Source organism: Oncorhynchus masou, chromosome 28 (genome assembly GCF_036934945.1).
Source record: "Oncorhynchus masou masou isolate Uvic2021 chromosome 28, UVic_Omas_1.1, whole genome shotgun sequence".
In the NCBI taxonomy this organism is placed as follows: domain Eukaryota; kingdom Metazoa; phylum Chordata; class Actinopteri; order Salmoniformes; family Salmonidae; genus Oncorhynchus; species Oncorhynchus masou.
Window position 1 is genome coordinate 19425841 of NC_088239.1, and position 16958 is coordinate 19442798.

At 40.0% G+C, this 16958-nt stretch overlaps 1 protein-coding gene across 5 annotated transcripts in view; it reads left to right on the forward strand.

Moving 5' to 3' along the window:
* Positions 1-14980: 14980 nt before the first annotated feature.
* The window catches only part of LOC135517307 (lethal(3)malignant brain tumor-like protein 4), a 144640-nt gene continuing 142662 nt past the window's right edge, over positions 14981-16958 (forward strand). For 4 of the 5 annotated variants that reach the window (XR_010452023.1, XM_064941489.1, XM_064941491.1 and 1 more), the window contains exon 1: positions 14981-15070. The gene's annotated coding sequence lies outside the window, so the exon portion shown is untranslated. Of the gene's footprint in view, positions 15071-16642; positions 16902-16958 lie in introns of those variants that run through there. The other variant, XM_064941490.1, reaches the window with a different exon arrangement.

The window sequence follows — 16958 nt, forward strand, 5'->3', positions numbered from 1 at the left end:
AAATAGAAAAAGATTCCCGGTGTTATCATTCCATAGACATCCCCTCACACAGCACTGGTGTGTTGTATATACTGTATCTGTATCACACAACACCAGTGTGGTGTGTATATATCTGTATCACACAACACCTGTGTGGTGTATATATCTGTATCACACAACACCAGTATCTAATACATTCTATTAGAAGGAGCCATGGGTGAAACATGTAGCCATCTGCAGCAGCCACATCTAAGCAGACATCCCCTTCCATGCATATTACAAGTGAAAAATGGTTACGCTGGCTCATTAGTTGGTTTGGGACAATCCACTATCAGGGGGTGCAGTGGCATGATGACACAGCCATGAGATAGCACCGCATACCTTGTAACTCGTCGCTGGAAACTAGGCGAATGAAATGAGCTGGAAACTAGGCGAATGAAAGGAGCTGGAAACTCGAGCTGACCGTGCAAACCGGGCCGACCCAGAAGGTTTTCTGCTTAGCAGGGCAACCTTACAGGCACTGAGGCACTCAATCCAGTGTATCCACGGTCGACCATGGCAGGATCGCTATGCCTGCTTCCTTTATAGGTCGAGGGAACCAGACCTTTACTTTCCTTTCTGACAATCCTTCCACTCAGAAAACACAGTAGTGGCATAGCTAGACCACATAAACACGGAACAACTCAGAGTTGAAAGCTTGTTTCGATGGAAAGTTTGGGGTTCATTGGCCCTAAACAGAGCATGAATATAATGGGTTAGTTAACATATTCTTGTCCAGAGATGTTGATTATTATAATGAACTGATATGCTGTTTCTTGATTCTTGATTTTTAAGTGGGAAAACAGTCAAATGTCGAGACAAAAAAAATTTCAAGGCAATATTTTGTGTACATAAAAGGCAGTTCAGATGTTATCCTTTTCTAAATATTTAGAGTATGTCTTGCGTACGGTATCTATGAAAACAAAATAATTTCACAAAGATGCAGTGAATTTGATGGCCACATACAGTATGCAGTATAGATGTGAATTAATGTGTGGCTGTGCTGGCTGTGCTGTCTCTTGTCCCTAGTGACACACAGTGGCCGTTGTTGAAGAGGGGACAGCAGCTGGTGGCACAGTGGGATGGGGGAGGGGGTGTTAACGGGGGGAGGGAGGGGGTGGAGACTCCTTGATGTGAGACTCCCTTTTGTCCACTTGAATGTTCAGACTTTCCAACGCTCTCTATATGGACCACGGAGGTAAAATAAGAACCAATGAGGTAAAATAAGAACCAATGAAGTATAATAAGAACCAATGAGGTATAATAAGAACCAATGAGGTATAATAAGAAGCAATGAGGTATAATAAGAAGCAATGAGGTATAATAAGAAGCAATGAGGTATAATAAGAAGCAATGAGGTATAATAAGAAGCAATGAGGTATAATAAGAAGCAATGAGGTATAATAAGAACCAATGAGGTATAATAAGAAGCAATGAGGTATAATAAGAACCAATGAGGTATAATAAGAAGCAATGAGGTATAATAAGAACCACTGACGTATAGCTCTGGACTCTGACCCCTCATTCAATGGACAGACACTCCCAGATGAGGAGTTCCTTTTGTTTGCTAAAAAACTCTCAAGCTGGGCATAAACTGGTTGAATCAATGTTGTTTGAACATTATTTCAGACAAATTCAATCAATTCAATATGATGACGTTGAATCACCATGGAAACTGATTGGATTGAAGTCATCAATGTAAAGGAATGTAGTTTTTCTTTTCACAATTTTTTTCTCACCTAAATCCAATAACATCAACTCAATCAAATGAAAATCAAAACTAGACGCTGCAATGACGTCTGTGTCGAGTGGGTATGTTTGACAACATTTCTGAACTATATGCAAAAAAAGTGAATTCATTGAAAATGGTAACAACAGGGTTTGAAGACTTTTCAACACTATACAGAAGAAGCCTACTTGTACACTGACAAAACAATTAGCAATTACAGTACAATGTTTATTTAAAAGCAAAAAAATATGTAAATTGCAAACTAGCCGTTACTCTTCTCTCACCTTCACATTGTTTTATCTGAAGTACTTTTTTTTATAAACAAATGAAATTGGAGCCATATCTCAGGGCTGTTTGCTTGGACTTTCATCAGCTCCCTGTCAAGCCTCTGCATTGTGAACTACTGTTATTCTAACTGATTGATCTCTTGTTGGAGGGACCCTATCTTGTGATTTGTTAGGGTCCTAGTGAGTTCAAAGTTTCACCTGTCCTTACAAATCCCCAGACTTTAACCTCCAAGCTCAGGGATAGGAAAGTTACTCCTTGGTCCTTATGACTTTAATGTACTTGCCACCCACCAATCGCAGAGTTCCCGTTTCTAACAGACCAATGTAAACAAGCCAAGCAGGATTTCCATTGTCATAGGATGACATCTCTGATTGCACAGTGCTTTAAAAGAGTCTAGATTTCAGGGCTTGTTTTTCTTTTTAATGCTTTACTAGCTATACAATGCTCTACATGGTAACAACAAACACTGCAAGCAGAATCAGGTTTTACCTCACACATTTGTAGCCTACATTTTCCTGTCAAAGTTCATTCTGTCATCCAATGATTGACCAGCATGAGGTTCAATGAAAGAAAATATGTCAGGATTCAGGACCACAAAACCTGTACTTGGAATTTGGAATTTCTTATAATAAGCATGGTGTATTTTTTTAAATGCATTCTGCTATGTTTAATTTCCTGTTTGATTAACGAAACAGTTTGTTTGAGCGCGCTCAGTATCATATTTGCTTACGATCTGTCTTGTGTGTCTAAAGTGGAATTATTCACTGTTTCGGTAAACACGGTCATGCATTTATCAGAAATCTTCCACACACAAAATCAATAGCCAGAAGGTCAATGGAATATTTCTGTTTACAGCTATACTTAAGTACTCAACAACAATGTGACACATGTACAATTTCTTCCAATACTCTCATATGGTGGCCAATGCTGGCCATGTCTTTCAGATAATCAGTATCGGAAAATGCTATGTTTTTTCACTGACAGAAATATGTCCACATCGCAGAGTGATTTGCTTTCCCTAACCTGAGCAGTGGCAGCTCAGCTCATGTCTCAACAACCTACTATTTTCAGAGACGATGGCAGCTCTATTTATCACTGTCTACCTCTATCACTTCAGGCATGGTTCTCCTTGTTATGAAAGAAAACTCCTCTAATACGAATGCTGAGTGTTTACTTTGATGGGAGAGGGATTTTCCATGTCTGTGCTGTGGTCACAGTTGCGTCATCCGGGTTTGTGTTTGGATATTATTCTTATTCATCTGCCATTCTGTAATAGTTTCATCCCCATCCAACTTTTTTCTCAGTTTCTCAGAGTAGAAGTGATTATGAGCCACATTGTCAAGTACATCCTAAATTGGATGTGTCTGTTAAATAGGCTTATGTTTCTGTTTCTTGTCTAGCGAACACTGTCTTGTCTGAGCATGTCTTATCATGACCAGAGACACTCATTGCATGGATTATCTAAGATAATAAAAACAGGATTGTGTGATAGATCTTTTATTTCAAGAACTGACTACAAGGACAAATAAAATGTGTTAGCTCAGTTGGCTCAGTGCTGACACACATCCTGTGATCTGTCTGATGAACAATATATGATGGCGCTCTCTCTCCTGGTAACACTTCACTAGCCAGAAAGTATAACGCTTGTATGAGCCTATATAACATGTTATGATAAGGCCTCAAATAATGTTATGTATCTCTATAGCACATTTCAAATAATTCAAAATGGCTAGTCATTATGAGATGATAAGGGGATCATAAATGCTTATGGCATGGCATTATGGCATTATAATGTATTATAAGCACATCATAATACATAATATCTGGACAGATTTGAGTAAAGTGTTACAAAATATTATTTTTTTCAATTCTTTCTCTCAGATGAGTGAAAATGATTTACAGTGAAAAAAGTCACTTGACTTCTGGAGAGTTTCTGACAGCAACCAGGTCTCCTGTAACATTACTGTCAATCCACCCGACACATATCATCCTTACACCTACAATTACGGCTATACGCTAGGTAATACTAGGGCAGAAGTGGTACTGTGCCACAGTCTACAAGGTGGTGTATGAAAGAGCGAAACCCTTGAGTTTTTTTTTTACATGACACCCCTGTTATTGTGTGTGGGCTGAATCAGGGTCCTGTTCAATTAGGGAGAAAACGGTTTGAAAGGGTAAGACACTACCTGAACCTGACCAATAAGAACACCGTTTTTTGTTTTGTTGTAACATCTTTTGCCACAGCGTGACTTACTGAACACATGTGGGGGTGTAGATGATGTAGAGGTGTAGATTAGGGGGGAGTCATTTCCACCTTTTCTACCATGACTCATGCTGTGGTATCAAGAGATAGGGCAGTGTCCTCACATGTTAGGAAAGGAGCAGCTCCTTATAGTGTGGCATAGTCTGTTAAATGTTGTACATTGTGCTGAAAGACCATTATTTTACATTCCAAGATGGTTAGATTAAGATTGAAGAAGCTGAAGATTTCACTTGTTTACAGTGCAGTGGTCTTACAATTGGCAAAGCCTCCTGGAGAGGATTGTTTGGTATGCAGAGTTGCTTTTGGCATGGAAAGTGAGGAGCAACATCCTCTGTGGAGAGACAAGGATACTCTCCACAGTCCAACCAGCACAGAGAGGACCTTTAAACAATTATTTTCCACTGGTCTGCTTGCTCTTTGAACGATTTGAAGACAAGACAAAACAAATGAATTCTAAAAGTTAAACAAGCGCAGAGTATTTTGTTTAATTTGAAACAGCATTGTGAAAGTATAGTGTAGTTATGATCATGATATTCATCAAGTTTATTTTAATGTTAATTTATAGGCTTGTTCAATAAGTTAGTTGAGTGCTATTATCACGTCTATCCCCCAGTTCACCTCTGTAGAATACATTAGTAATTTAACATGGGCAGATATCTGATCAAGCTCTTAATTGGATAGACTGAGATCACTGGAACGGGTTTGAAAGGAGCACTGACACTAAAATGAGATTCACAATGTTTTTGTCCTGTAAAACGACAGAGAAAGGCCCCCATTGGTTTTGTTAGTCACACTCAGATATCATATTAACATGGCATAAGTAATGGCAAAATGTGTAGAATTACAGGAAATTATCTTTAAAACAGCAAAACTGTCTCTCTACTCCATGGAAAAATGGATATAACTGCAGGAAATTAGCATTAAAACTGCTCAAATATTCTCCATGCCCTGTGGCAAATTGCATTAAATTTGTTTAAAAAATGTAATTTTCTGTCCACCTTTTGGCAAAATCTGTAGAATTTTAAACTTTTACATTTTGTCTTAAAATTGAAACCCGTTTTAAAAGCGGAAGTGAAAATTCGAGAGTTCGGGACTATGAGGTTATTTTTTGTCAAAATGTAGTTGACATAGCCTTGTTTTCTTCAATGTTCTCTACCTATATGGTACTCTAAATACCCCAATTCATGTTGTTAAGTTTAAAAGAATACAAGATTAAAATTGATGTCACCATTCAAACCAATGAAGGTTCGGAAATTTAAAGCTAAATATCTCACAATCATCTTTTTGCAGATAGGACTATAAGGTTCTGTCACGATCGTCGTAGTGAGGAGACCAAAGCGCAGCATGGTGTGAATACATACTTTTAATGAATGACTAAAAAACACGAAGTACACTAAACAAACAAAACTAACGTGACCGCTATCAACACTGAGTGCAAACATGCAACATCACATAGACAATAACCCACCAACCACAATACAAAACAGGCTACCTAAATATGGTTCCCAATCAGAGACAACGACAAACACCTAAACCTATAGGGGAGGGTCTGGGTGGGCATCTGGCCGCGGTGGCGACTATAGCGCGGGACGTGGACCCCACCATAGTCATTTCCCTCTTCAAGGGCCACTTTAGAGTGGTGACCCTCGCCGCCGACCTTGGGTCTAAGACCCTAATTAAAGGCCCCACTGGACTGAGGGGTGGCTCCGGGCTGAGGGGCGGCTCCTGGCTGAGGGGCGGTTCCGGGGCGGCTGAGGGGCGGCTCCGGGCGGCTGAGGGGCGGCTCTGGGGCGGCTGAGGGGCGGCTGAGGGGCGGCTCTGGGGCGGCTGAGGGGCGGCTCCGGACTGAGGGGCGGCTCAGGACAGACGGGAGACTCTTGCGGAGACTCTTGCGGACCAGGACAGACGGGAGCACCTGTAGGGATGAGACGGAGAGACAGCCTGGTGCGGGGGGATGCCATCGGAGGGCTGGTGCGTGGAGGTGGCACCGGATAGACCGGACCGTGAAGGCGCACTGGAAATCTTGAGCACCGAGCCTGCCCAACCTTACCTGGTTGAATGCTCCCGGTCGCCCTGCCAGTGCCGTGAGGTGGAATAGCCCACACTGGGCTGTGTTGGCAAACCGGGGACACCATGCGTAAGGCTGGTGCCATGTATGCCGGCCCGAGGAGACGCACTGGAGACCAGATGCGTAGAGCCGGCTTCATCGCACCTGGCTCGATGCCCACTCTAGCCCGGCCGATACGAGGAGCTGGAATGTACCACACCGGGCTATGCACACGCACCGGGGACACAGTGCGCTCCACCGCATAACACGCTGCCTGCCCGGTTCCTCTCTCTCTCCGGTAAGCACAGGAAGTTGCCGCAGGTCTCCTACCTGGCTTCGCTACACTCCCTGTGTCCCTCCCCCCTCCCCCAAATACATTTTTGGGGCTGCCTCTTGGGCTTCCAGCCACACTGCCGTGCTGCCTCCTCATACCGGCGCCTCTCTGCTCTCGCTGCCTCCAGCTCTGCTTTGGGGCGGCGATATTCCCCTGGCTGTGCCCAGGGTCCTTCGCAGTCCAGAATCTCCTCCCAAGTCCACGAGTCCTGCGTTCTTTGCCGCTGCTGCTGGCCGTTACCACGCTGCTTGGTCCATTGTTGGTGGGTTATTCTGTCACGATTGTCGTAGTGAGGAGACCAAAGCGCAGTGTGGTGTGAATACATACTTTTAATGAATGACGAAAAAACACAACGTACACTAAACAAACAAAATAACAAAATGAACATGACCGCTATCAACACTGAGTCCAAACATGCAACATCACATAGACAATAACCCACAAACCACAATACAAAACAGGCTACCTAAATATGGTTCCCAATCAGAGACAACGACAAACTCCTGCCACTGGTTGAGAACCATATCAGGCCAAAACACATAGAAACAGACTAACTAGACATGCAACATAGAATGCCCACTCATATCACACCCTGACCAAACAACACATAGAAACAAACAACGCAAATAATGGTCAGAGTGTGACAAGTCCCAAGCTCTCAAACTGATACCTAGTCAGTTGTACAACTGAATGGATTCAACTGAAATGTGTCTTCCACATTTAACCCAACACCTCTGAATCAGAGAGGTGCGGGGGTCTGCCTTAATCGACTTCCACGTCATCGGCGCCCAGGGATCAGTTGGTTAACTGACTTGCTCAGGGGCAGAACGATAGATTTTTACCTTGTCAGATCTGGGATTCGATCCAGCAACCTTTCAGTTACTGGCCCAACGCTCTTACCAGCCAGAAATGGATTGTGTCAGTCAGAGGCTATTAAAGCTATGGCAGCATTGGCAGATGCCCAACAGCATAACTAGTCTGACCTACTTTTGTCACCTAGAAAATGTAAGGCAATTCTTGTCTCAAAGCAATAGCACGGTCATAAAGGCACCAGAAACACTCATGGACCATTTAACATCCTCACAGGCTAGGTTGTTTTTGCTGGCCCACTAAATCTTAGCGGCAAGGTAATATTTGGCTGTCAGTCTAATGTTTCAGGTTGAATGAATATGTTTCTGGGGAAATTGTTTTGAATGTTTGAGGAACAGTAGTTTTTGAGGAAAGAATTCCTGACAATCATATGAACAGCAAACAATGCATTGTTTTCTGTATTGTATTTTCTATCAATACTCAAATAAATAATTTATAGTTTACCTCATGATTTGATGGATAGATGTTTATAAACCCATGTTTTTCAAGGAAAAAGGCACCGACTTCATTCTCCACATATACTGTACAATCTGAAGAATTAATTTGTTAACGCATTTAAAAGTAATTTTAACAAGCACATACAAAGGAAAACAATTCCCTTTTTATTGAAATGCCATTTCAAATTGAGTCAATAACTCAACATATGGTGTAAAATGTCATTGTTCAGTGTTTATTTTTATTGTTTTGTGTTTGTCTCGTGTCTTCACGTTTGGTGTTTGCTTGGTTGATCACCAAAGACCCTTCATCTCTGATTGGACAGCCACACCAGTGGAGGCTGGTAGAGGGGAAATTAGGAGGATGGGATCATTTTAATGGGCCGATTGGAATAAAATGGAATTAAACAAACACATGCAAATAAAAGTTAATAAATTATCGTTGTGCTGCCTGTAACAATAAGGGCCTGTATTTGAATTGACGCAAACCACCTTCAGACGAGTATCATGGTGAATATTACCAGTGTACCAAGTGCCATCTGCTGGTGATCAGTCATCCTTAGTAGGCTTTCTAACACTGGGTTGTCCATCATTGGTTATCCATGATCTTGTCATAGTGAAATAGGTGTTACAGGTTTTGTGAAATAAAGGTTTTGTTTTTGCTTATTATATACAGTATTCATTATTTGACACTTTATTTTTCAGATTGTATATGAAGTAATCTTGTTGTCATGATCAGATCCTCTAATTATGCATCATCTGATGCAAAATTATTTGTTTAAATCCCAATATTCCATTGATATTAATTATTAAAACGAATTAATGACTTCCTGTGTTGTCATTTGCTTGCATTCATCAACCTTTTGTTGTCGAGTGGCACAGCGGTCTAAGGCACTGCATCTCAGTGCTAGAGGCGTCACTACAGACCCTCATTCAATTCCAGGCTGTATCACAACCAGCCGTGATTGGAAGTCCCATAGGGCGGCGCACAATTGGCTCAGCGTCGGGTTAGGGTTCAGCCGGGGTAGGCCGTCATTGTAAATAAGAATTTGTTCTTAAATGACTTGCTGAGTTAAATAAAGGTTAAATAAATAAATACTGTAAGCACATGATCTTTCTTCCGTCTGAGCAAGCTATCACCCAGAGCAGAGACATGCATCTTCATACAGCATAATTATTCTGCTAAGAGCGTTATTGGCGCACCAACAAGTGGTCAAAAGGGGTTCCAGCAGTGCTAGTCACTCACCAGGCCTCTAGGCCCTCCTGTATGTCATTTTACAAGATTCCCAGAGGACATATTTCACTTGATTTTTTTATAATCCCTAGACACAGGTCGGCTCGAGACATGTGCAGAAGGTCAAATGCATTTTGTCACTGTTGCTTTAGTATTGTTGGCTTTTCTGTTTGAAAAGAGTTGAAGTCATCGTGCTTGGAAGGACAGGGAAGGTGATCTCTGTAGCATAAGACCAGGAAGTATGTTTTGTGAGTATTAAGGATGCCAGACATACATTTCATAGGGGGTAATCATGCTGTTGGCGACATGCCTCGCCTTTTACTCAAGGTCAAGGAAAACATATTTGTCGAGGTACAGTCCCAGTCAACAGTTTGGACACAACCACTCATTCACATTTTTTCAGTATTTGACTATTTTCTGCATTGTAGAATAATAGTGAAGACATCAAAACTATGAAATAACACATATGGAATCATGTAGTCCAAAAACACGTCCAAAAACGTGTTAAACAATTTCTTCAAAGTAGCCACCCTTTGCCTTAATGACAGCTTGGCACACTCTTGAATGAGTAGGTGTATCCAAACTTTTGACTGGTGCTGTATATTACAAAAATATTTTTTACAATAACATTAATAAATGTTTACCCCATATACACATACATTATTTTCACGTGTTTTCCTATCTGCCATGATCACATACTTATATTTAAACCAAGGATCATTATTGCTAACTGCTGTGTATTGCTGAAGTGGCTTCACTATTTAGTACAATGTGTCCCTGTCACTATCACAGTTGTTTTGGTTGGTGTTTATATGTCTGTAGCCTACATGGAGCACAGTAGTGAATGCAACAGAATTAGCATGACAGATGAGTGAAGAAAAAACAAGTAGGTTTATTGTCACATCTCTATCTTTCTCTCTCTTTCTCGCGCTCTTTCTCTCTCTTTTTCTCTCTCTCTTTTCACACACACACACACACACACACACACACACACACACACACACACACACACACACACACACACACACACACACACACACACACACACACACACACACACACAATAAACACACACTCCATCTATTGTATATTGTCACCTAGTACAGAGAAGGCAAAATCACGTTTGACAGACCAAAGGGCGTCAATCTGCAATCTCTTGGCGGAGAACAAACAGTGTGTGTTTTGAGAACAAACAGAGTGTGTTTTGAGCTGACAGACAGTGACAGAGAACCCAACACTCTACCTTCATTGCATTGACACTTTAACAAAGGGACCCAGGTGTATAGTTGGCGGAGGCTTGTGCTTGAGGTAATTAAATTCAATGACCAAAAAGAAATTAGAGACACGACAGGTGATGAAAATACACTCCTATTTGACTGGTAAGGATCCACAGCAGGGGATGAAAGTACTGTTGTTACTATGCAATACAATACTATACAATACAATAACATACAGAGCCCTATGACAACATGTTACTCCAGGCAGTTCGCCTGAAAATGAGACATCTGAACAGGTAAAAAAAACATCTGAAAACTTCAGTAGGCCTACATGTTCTGTGTTTGTCTCCCCAGTCAAAAGCAATATCAGAAGTATGATGAAATCAATGCTGTTTATTTCAAACTAAATCAATCAGACAGGAATGGTGGCATTTTCAGTACCTTATCATAACATTAAAAAAACATACTTGTCACATTTAACTTACAATGTAGAACGTCCCAATAGCTTCCGTAACTAGTCACATTTGTTTATAAAGAATAATTTCAGGAACATTCATATTCACATTGCCTCTAGTAGCATAGGCCTACAGATATATTCAATAATTAATTTATGTAAATGGTTCAAATTTGAGTGGGCATTGGCACAAGGGCAGATGTTGTCGCTCAACTCTCCCCAATGACACGTCTTCATTGCTCTATTACAGGCGGCTGATGAACCATCAAAAGGACTTGAGGAACAGACGGCACCGATTCTAAGTGGGTGCGGGATATGTCATAGCCCGTCATTGATTGTGATGGATGAGGCCGGAGCATCATAATGTTATGTAACCGATATCTCTTGTTGCTCATTTAGATCTAAACGCCTGGTGCGGAGCCAGAGAGCATACAATCAAATTTTTCTAAAACATTTGAGAATGTTTCATGTGAAGTACATCACAGTCCACAGTCCATCGACCGAAAGAGAATCTGAAGGCTCAATTCAATCAGTTCATCATTGCAGTACATGAAAACATTTTTCTGTTTACTCTCTTCACAGACAGATACTTCCCTGTTTTCAATTTGTAAACATAAACATAATGCACAACCATTGCTATTGCAGGTACTAATGAATTCCATCCTTAGTCTCCGTGCAGTGTCTATGAAGTCATGGAAACAGGTAGACATCGCTGTAGCCAAGCATCCAACAGTCTTTCCCCTGAGAGGTTGGAGGTAGAAGAGCCTGGTGACAACTTAAGCCCTTCATAAGGGATATTGTGTACACGCTCTATGCCACCTGTCTATGGGATTGGGATGTTTGCCAGCACAGGGAAGTGCAGGTCCTGTATCCACAAAGCGTCTCAGAGGATCGCTGATCAAGCATCATTTTTCCTTTTAGATCATAATGAATAAGGCTGTATGGACAGATCCTAGATCAGCAGTCCTACTCTTAGATGCTTTGTGGATACAGGCCTAGGGCTCAGACCTAGAGTTCCAAGTAAATGTAACTGCACCAAACACAAAACCCTTCCTCAAATAAGCTAGGCCTAAGGCTGCCATAACCAAGCCAGTCTCTCCCTACGGACTGGACACTTCCTCTAACCGCCATCTGTCTCCTTCAAGCCTCCCTGAACATCTTTTAAGTTTCCATTTTGTTGCAGCCTGTCTGGGGGGAATCCTCGACATGTATCTATTCCTTTTATCCATTACTAGTGTGAACTGTACTGAGTTGGGCTGTGTCAAAACCCTTGGGAAAACAACATCCTTATGGAATGCTTGGTTCTTTGAGAGGAGTGGATCAAATGTTTGTTGTATGTAGATACTGCAATCGATGTGTATCGTTTAGGTCAGTCGTCCGATATTCTGACCTATACAAGATAAGAAGACTTGTTGATCTCCAAGCCTAATGTTGCTTGGCAGTAGTTGTTTGGTCTAGGGTTGAACACCACTATGTGTCTGTTCAATGATAAGCAAGGCCAAGTGGGCTGAGTGGGCTGCTTTTCTCCATAAACCCCAGAGGGAGCATGGCCTTACTCACCCCTGACATTGGAGACGATTTGCGATGAGTATGGTGCAAAATGTATGTTTAGTGGATTTCACTGGGCTTTGTACTCATCCCTCAAGTGAGCTCAAGAGAGGACAAACTGCCTTAAATCTATCCAACGGTGTTGACTAGGGAACTCCTATATATGATCTGGATTTCTCTCATTTGAAATATTCCTGGAACTATGGTTGAAGATGAGGCAATGATGTGATCAGCAGGGGGGTATGAAAGAGATGACAACATAAAACATATAATGAGCCTACGAGAATGGACATTGCTGTATCCTGTGGGTCTCTTCTAGTAATAATATTTGTATGGTTATATCAACCCCACTGGAAGGAAAGGAAAAGGCCTTACATAAGAGCTCCAGTGGCCTAAGATTGGACTTAATTGGAACAGTCAATCATTTGATAGATAATGATGATGTGTGTGTTGTTCAGATTGGCAGTGACGATGCAGAACCAGAAGCTGCAATAGAGAATTAAATAAGACACATGTCCAATTTCATTATTTATCTGATTTACTTGAATGTGATATTTTATTCAGGCTTCTACATTGCTGCAGCCAATATCATCAGGACAACACTTTCTTTAGGAACAGAACAACAATGAGACCGATATTAATTTCTTATACTACCTGGCAGAAATACATCAGGGAGGTTGTTTGGGTATTTGTAAAGGGCTAGAAAAAGCACACAAATATGATTCATACTGACTGCATTAGTCTTAGTATGCAGGTGAAAGATCTTATAATATATTTAGTTGACATTATGTTACATACTGTAACAGGGATCTGTCTACGCACAGGTCATCATGTGGAAATGTGTTGTTTTAACATGGAAATAAGGTTGATTCAATTCATTCCTTCACTTAGAAAAAAGTGGGGCTACCTAGTTCTTCGGCTGTCCCTTAGGGTTCTTTGAGGGTTTTTCATTTTATGAAAAAGTGGAACAATCAAAAATGTTTTACCTGGAAACATCAACAAAAAATGTTTCTGGGTATGAGCTCATTCTTTCTACATGTCTTCCTGTCTCCTTATATCTTAGTTTCCAGGAATAGATTCCATCTTCTAAATTTCAATTGGGAAAAAAAGAGGAAGCAAAAGAGAAAGCTGGATTTAAATTTGAGTCATATGAATTCCTCACCATTTTACTGGAAACATAGGGGAATTGAGTTCATTATAATTAACTTAATTCCCCTATGTTTCCAGTAAAATTGTGAAGAATTTCTATGACTCAAATTTAAATCCAGCTTTCTCTTTAGCTTCCTCTTTTTTTCCAATTCTAATTTGGAAGATGGAATGGGGCTGTCTGAAGAGGGTGTGAACAATGCTGAGTGGGTGTAGACAAAGGAGAGCTCTCCAGTAGGTACCAAAACATTCAAAGGCCCTTTTCTCAAAAGTGAGTTTACAAGTTTTTTAACTTTCAAAGCACAATTACTTTCCATTGTTCCTCGAAAATGCAGTGTATGATATATCATTTTGTAGCTCTGAGTGTCTACTTTTATCCAATGTAAAAAAAACAACTAAAAATGTTGCTGCATTAAAACCGATTTGAGTCATATATTCTAACTCTGGTGTCTAGTCTATTCTAACTCTAGTGTCTATTCTAACTCTGGTGTCTATTCTATTCTAACTCTGCTGTTTATTATATTCTAACTCTGGTGTCTATTCTAACTCTGGTGTCTATTCTATTATAACTCTGGTGTCTATTCTATTCTAACTCTGCTGTTTATTATATTCTAACTCTGGTGTCTATTCTAACTCTGCTATCTATTCTATTTGAACTCTGGTGTCTATTCTATTCTAACTCTGGTGTCTATTCTATTCTAACTCTGCTGTTTATTCTATTCTAACTCTAGTGTCTATTCTAACTCTGGTGTCTATTCTATTCTAACTCTGGTGTCTATTATATTTGAACCCTGGTGTCTATTATATTTGAACCCTGGTGTCTATTCTATTTTAACTCTGGTGTCTATTCTATTGTAACTCTGGTGTAAAGTGGGATATAGGCCACTCTAGTTATAGAGATGTGTGCCAAAATGTGTTAAATTTCTTGATTGCATGTAATTCAATTAGATTACATTGTCAATTGAATTGACCCCATAACACCGTTTTCATAGATTAGCACATACAGTATGCATCATATTGGCTATACAATCATATTATATGACATAGGCTACATTTCACTTAACTTTATATCAATAAAACTGTTATAAAATCAAACACAGCTGCATTAGATTATTTTAATAACAGCACAGTAAGTAGCCTACACAAACTTGAAAATAGGTCATTTGATGAAGGTGACTTGATAAGGAAAGGTCAACAGCTTAGTATTTTAATATTTTCTTGGATAATTATATTTACAGTAAGAAAGTATGTACATTTTATACAATCCCCTTTACTCTTTTTTTGCCTTGTACCTTTTAAAAATATATCCATATATCGTGTTCCCTGCTACGATATTTCACACCTGTTCGATCACAATCTAATATTTCGTTTTGACTCTTCCAGTAGAGGGCTGTTCGAGAGCATGCGCACAACCGCAGCAAGAGAACATTATTCCTCCTGTCACCAGTGCCTGTCACAACATTGAGGGGCAAAACGACAGCGGTGTGGGTAAGGACTTCAACATTTCATACAACTGCACTTTGTTTTTAAAAGATGATCAAGCACACACTATAGGGGTGCTCCAATATGTGGGACGAAAACAATTCGAATGGCGTGTCGGGTTTTGCCATCGTGTTCAGATGCGTTGATGACAATCCTTGCTCTAATCTCATGTTTTCTCCTGTTAAACTAGCGAACATATAAGATGCCCCTTCCCTCAACTACTGACCCACTAAATGAAGTAAAATAACTGTCTATGTATTCGTCAATTTGTTGCTGTAACGTTTTCCAAACATGTGACACGATAGTGTAGGCTAAACAATGCGCAGCAAGGCAGTCAAGCTAAGTGAAACTATAATTTTTCTCGGAAATGTTTCGTCTTAACCTTGCACGTTAGGATTTTTGGTAGGTAACAATGTGTCATCGTGAAGAGTTACAACTGTCTGTGTGCGAGGAGACTAGTTACAATTGTAACAAGTTATTAATGAAGCTTTGCTACGTTGTTTTTATGTCATTGACTTCAGGGCTATCTTCTCATCCAGGTTGTTTTCTAGTTGGGTGGAGTGTCAGTTTTATTTAGTTGTTTGGCCCTGATATTTAAATTACCTCTACATTTTGTTGAACAACATCTACATTTTCTGCTTATTTGAACCAACCAGGTTTAAGGTTTGTCATGTTTTGTTTGTAAAACCTTGGGCCTAAATGTCAACTTGTCAAGTGGTTTTTTTTTTTCAATTACACTGTGACATCAACCCATTGTTTGTTTAATTCCTGCCATTTATCCAGAAAGTGCATATAAAATAATAGCTCATTCCCGAGATTAAGGTTAGTTTCCTTATTCTAACAATAATGATTTTCATTCAACCCAACTAATAATTGTCAACCCCTTATCCTATTCAAATGAAATGTTTTGATGCACTCTTACAATTTTACCTGAAGAAAACTGAAGAAAAAATAGGTACATTAGGAATGATATACACCGGTTGAGTTAAGAATGATGTAAGCGCTTGTTTTTTTAAATGTTATGCATAAAAATGTTACCACAGGCAAGCAAACAGTCACTAGAGTATCAAAATGAGAATAGATAGGCCTAAAACATAGCAGTAGACACCCCGATTTATGTTTTGTTGCTTTTTCAAATATTGTTTTAACTTTAGCTCTCTAGTCATTCAATTATTATTACTCACTAAAACACTACTCATTAGTGTTTTAAGGAATAACCTCTGTTTGCTGTAATTTCTGAGAGAATAAACCCTTCCCACTGGGAACAGAAGTCAACTTCATTTCAATGAAATGACGTAGAAACAACTTTGATTCAACCAGTGTGTGCCCAGTGGGTTATGTCAAGTTTATACTATAACATCACAACGTCATTCCCATTCAATATTTCATCATTTACATTCACTTTGAAGGAGAGTGATTTTGTGTCTTGCTGAGTGATTTTCAGAAAGACACATCAAAGGATATATCGTTGTGGTGTTTATTTCGATGTCAGTGTCGGGAAGTTGTTCATAAGCTTCCTGCTTTCCACACTGCTCTATTGCTGCCACACAACACTTCCTGTTATAGCACACACAGATTAAACATGAATAAATAGTTTTGGCTTGAGAATCAACGATTCAGTTTATGTGTATCCATGGAAGAACTATTCAACAATAACAAATCACATAAACTGTGATTTTTGTCTCTGGTGTGTTAGTAATTGTAAATCTTATCTGACAACGTGTGGAACCGTATCCTAACTTACGTTGTGACTTCAAGATCTCTAGAGAATGTTGCACAGGCTTTGTGAAGTCATCCCTTAGTTTTTGCATTTTTCTTCTGCTGTCAAGCTAAGATGGTATGTCATATTACATTATTGATTATATTTATGTTGTAGAACTGAAATGAACTGAAA